Raw genomic sequence first — 5,332 nt, 5'->3', positions numbered from 1 at the left:
TTTTGATCATTAAATTATGTAATGGCAGTCTGGTAATAAATTAATAACTACCTACCTAATAGAATATATATGAAAATATATTGGTTCTAAGTTTTGAGTATTAGGTTTTAATATTTGCAGTAATTTTAATTAGTACCTATGTAATTATTTAATTAGTAAGTGTTTACTTTTTTGAATCAGTTTTTAGACATATTAAAATTATTTGCCAAACGAAATGAATTATAGACATAAGCCTCTTTACAAAATAAGCATTTTCGTTTTTCAATATTTCCAACATAATACTCGGTAAAATATTTGTCAACAATAGCTTTTTGCTTTGAAGGTCGACCCATAGTAAAAACAAACAGTAACTAACGTTTAGTAACTTCAATTAATTGTAACTTGTAGCCTGTAGGTAGTTAAATATTATTATTAGAATTTAGTAGAATATTACACTATACGGTCTTAGGTGTAGTGTCCACGATTATGACTTATGACTTATCAGTTATCAGTAAGATATCAGACTACTATATAAGAACGATTTACAAATGTTTACGACTAGAATCATAGAACTTAGATTAGTAGATCTATGACTAGAATAGTCCTTTGGTGTTGATCTTTATAATATCTTTCCTATATGACGGTGACTACCACCTACTATAATAACCATGTTACTTGTGTGGCCGTGCTCCGTCGTTGTATTACTGTTATCAGTTGAAACATTATGTGTTGCGTATATTTTCTCTTTATTATTGATCTACCATTTATCACAATTTTTTTTTATACCATTTGTATTTTATTTTTTTATACATGACATAATATTATAATACGTTTGTATAATACAATATTAAACAATTTGTATTATACAATTTACATCACTGATTATTATTATTATATAGCTTAAAAACCCATCATTGCTTATAGACGCATAATAATAATAATACTGATTGAACATGTATATGTACAAAAACAAATCGTCGATGTATATAATAAATGGTTTGTTTGTTCTCGTGGCAACAAATTAAAACGATCCACTATAATTCTGTTTGAAATTTCTAGAACGAATCATTTTATACGACGCGACGTCACTCATGGAAATCATTTATAAACAAAAATGTCCATCTGAAATCTCAAAATTCCCGTCTTAGCACCTCCCGGGGTTGATCCTCTCCCTTTTAAATTTAGACCATCTTTAAGTTCGGCCAAATTACACACATTGTAAAAATTTTATCAAGATCGGTCCAGTAGTTTCGAAGTTTATTCCGGACAAAGACGTGACACGGGATTTTTATATATAAGATATCTTTATATATAAATGGTAACTACTGAACCGACCGTTATGATTTTTTTTTAAATTGAAGAGCTCATTGCGGAGAAGGTTTATGGCATTTGATCGATTCTCTAACTTAATAAACAAAGGAGTTATCAATTATTATAAATAATGGCCTGTTACGTAGACTTGGAAACATGACAAGCATTCTGGGTTTCCACAATCACTACTAATTCGATCCTCCCTGACCCCCGATTTGGCTTATTCTTTTTTTGTTGTGTTCGTAATATTGTCAGGAGAAAGTTCTTAACTCTTAGGTAAGATAATTTTAAGAAAATCCACCGGAAAAGTAGGAAATTTGGATGTAGGTGCCATCTGTCCAGTAAAAACAGAAACTAAATAATAATATATTTTTGTTTATTGTAAGGTTGGTATTGGTTATGATTGAATAATGAATATAATTTTCGACCTGTAGCTATGTAGCTTAGTAAAAGCGGTATTCCCAAGACCAATTTGTCGACACATGCACATCGTAATATCAACGTGTTAAAAACACATTCGTAATTACGTACGCACTTCGAGGAGTCTGCAATCCACCGCAGGTTGCCTATCTGAAAACATACTATGTGTCTCACACATACAATACATACAAGCGTGTCTCTCGGGTAATTATATATTCAAGATGATCGATGAAAATTTTTGAACATCATACACCGAATATTAAATAAACGAATTGAACAAAGTTTGAATCCTATAGAGTTGGTACATATTTTAACAAGCAACGCAGTGAACGGGATCAGCTATAATATATATACAATTAATGCATTTTTTATATAGTCCTCGAACTTATACACATAAGTTATAATATTGGCTTTTTATAACTATTTCACCTGAGGTAACTTTTACCCGGGCAACGCCGGGAGGGACAGCTAGTAAGATATATATTTAATTAATATTTATTAATTAAATATTTAAATATTATACATTGTGGGGATTCAAATAAAATAAAAACCAAAATAAACCTTAATGATGAATAATGTTGTTATAAACTAGAAACTGGGTTAATTGCTTAGCTTATTAGTTGCAGGTAGCAAGACCGTTGGTAGAGGATTTATTAGGTAGGTTGATAAATAATTAGACTTTGTTGAAAAGTTTAAGTTGTATATTTAAAATTGTTCTTCATAAAACACTATAAAACACAAGTCCAAATTGACAAAATCATTAAACTATCTCTCGCGAAGGTACTCGTATGTACGACAGTAAATCACGTCTAATCTACAAGCCGTTTCAGGTCTGGTTTTATAGGGCCTCATGCTCTCCTACCATCCCCCTGGTCAATCGATATATCCGTAGACCTCACAGGACGTTATTCAATTTATTATCTATACATTCCCACGCCTGGCTATTCCAACAACAAATCAATTCCTAGAATCGCATAGAATAGGCGGACGTGATATTACCCATAGTATTGGCGGATGTATAAGATATAAATATAGAACGTTAAATTACAAGTAATAAATCAAGTATCAATATATTATGTGATATTGTAATACTCAGAATAGATTAGGGAGTGCAGTCAAGGGAGTTCATAGGCCACATCCGGCGTCGATCGCCACATTCGGGACAATAGGATACTGCGTTGATAGACAGGGAGAGCGAGGACAGAACTATAAGAGAGACCCCGAAACGGACTGTAATCAGACGTGTGCGCTCAATCTACTAGCAAGCACCTTCACGTTTAACTGTATAATAATTTTGTCAACATTGGACTTAAAAATATTTCATTGAAGAAATATAATAAATAATTACTTTAATAATTCAACTGTCTACTATTTTGTCAACAACACCTGAGTTATCCTACATCGCGGTCTTGCCACCTGCAACCGGGAATCCAACAATCAAGCCGATTGACAGATTACTACATTACCAGGAACATAAATAAAAATATTAAAATCAATTAAGATTATTTCTACAACATAAAAAATAAAAATGATGACTGAAGTTTTCGTGTTAGATATACATGATTTGTAGATAACATTCAGAATTAAATCTAGAAACTAGATAAGATAATAATACTAGATAAGATAATTAATATCTGTATCTAGAGCTGAAGTCTCAACTGTGTGTCTGTAATAATTTACAACGTTACACTGTTGCTTCCGTCTTACAAATGTGCAACATAGTATAATATTGTTATTGTCGGCTGTCGTTTACGTTATGCGTGTGCAATACTGCAATGTACTCGTATATGTATTCTGTAACACACATAGTCGCAAATAGCGTTTGAGATTTGGAGGGGGGGGCTGAAGCCTAAGCCTTACTTTGATAATATTGAATAAGCTTAAAACAAAATGTAAGAAATATTTGAGGGGCTACGGACTTTTTTCTTTTTTTTTGGAGGGGGGGTTAAAACATAGCCACATATTGGCTATTACCTAGGTATTACATACATTAATAAACATTTCTCTTTTCTTTAAATCTGTAAACAATTGTACCTATTACTACTTAATGACTGGTGTAATAACCAATTTTAGAAAGTCATCTAATAGTTTCGTAATGATAAAATAACGACTGATTTCATATATATATATTACCATTGCGTAATATACTTTTTGTCACGCCTGCACCGAAAGTTTTGGTTTTCGATAGCGGTTGAAGCGTTAGAAAGCGTCCTTTTTCCGTCCAGCGGGGTGGTAAAGTGGGAATCCCAAAAAGTGCCGGGCGGTAAAGTGGAAATCCCCAAGAGTACTGAGCTCAGATGTCACGCGTATTCTCTGAACAAACAGACACTAAAATCTATACTACGGTCCTCATAAAACATAAACTTTTGGTTACATCTTATATTTATATTATAACCTCCTTGCATGACGCGTAAACATTTTTCTTACATGAAACTGTTTTCGTAGAATAGTCTGGTTGTTGCATAGATCCTAGCCTGATGCCTGAATTACCTTTGCCGTGATAGCGCGATCAATGAACGCAGAGGCGTGACAAAAAATAGTATGTGTGGCTCGTGCGGGAAGGCAAGTAGGTAGTATATGTAGGTTCTATCCCAGTTTTTACAATTACAGGGAGATTTAAAAACGGTTATCCACGACTTTCCCCCTTGAACGATCAGATTTGTGGGTGCTTACTACCCCAGTTTTTTACTGTTCCAGGGTGATTTAAAAACGGTTATCCACGACTTTCCCCCTTGAACGATCAGATTTGTGGGTGCTTACTACCCCAGTTTTTTACTGTTCCAGGGTGATTTAAAAATGGTTATCCACGACTTTCCCCCTTGGATGAACAGATTTTTGGCTGCTTTCTATCCCAGTTTACACTATTTAATTTTTCCAATTTAAATTTTACCCAAAAAAAAAAAAGATATTTACTCAGTTTCACAACAAGTGATTATTATTATTTTTTGCCCATACAAATATATTTACTGTTTCCAGTTTTTTACTGTTCCAGGGAGATTTAAAAACGGATATCCACGACTTTTCCACTTGGACGATCAGATTTGTGGGTGCTTACTACCCCAGTTTTTTACTGTTCCAGGGTGATTTAAAAATGGTTATCCACGACTTTCCCCCTTGGATGAACAGATTTTTGGCTGCTTTCTATCCCAGTTTACACTATTTAATTTTTCCAATTTAAATTTTACCCAAAAAAAAAAAAGATATTTACTCAGTTTCACAACAAGTGATTATTATTATTTTTTGCCCATACAAATATATTTACTGTTTCCAGTTTTTTACTGTTCCAGGGAGATTTAAAAACGGATATCCACGACTTTTCCACTTGGACGATCAGATTTGTGGGTGCTTACTATCCCAGTTTTTACAATTACAGGGAGATTTAAAAACGTGTATCCACAACTTTCCCGCTTGGTCGATCAGATTTTTGGCTGCTTTCTATCCCAGTTTATACTGCTTAATTTTTTCAATTCAAATTTTACTCAGTTTCACAACAAGTGATTATTATTATTTTTTGGCCCATACAAATATATTTACTGTTTCCATTTTTATCTTACTTTTTAATTTTTTCATTATTTTAACTTATATACAAAAATAGTAATTAAATAACTTGTAGACTCATGGC

The sequence above is a fragment of the Metopolophium dirhodum genome, chromosome 7, assembly GCF_019925205.1.
Source record: "Metopolophium dirhodum isolate CAU chromosome 7, ASM1992520v1, whole genome shotgun sequence".
NCBI lineage: Eukaryota > Metazoa > Arthropoda > Insecta > Hemiptera > Aphididae > Metopolophium > Metopolophium dirhodum.
The sequence above is the reverse complement of the archived record's forward strand: the minus strand, read 5'-3'. Positions refer to the sequence as shown.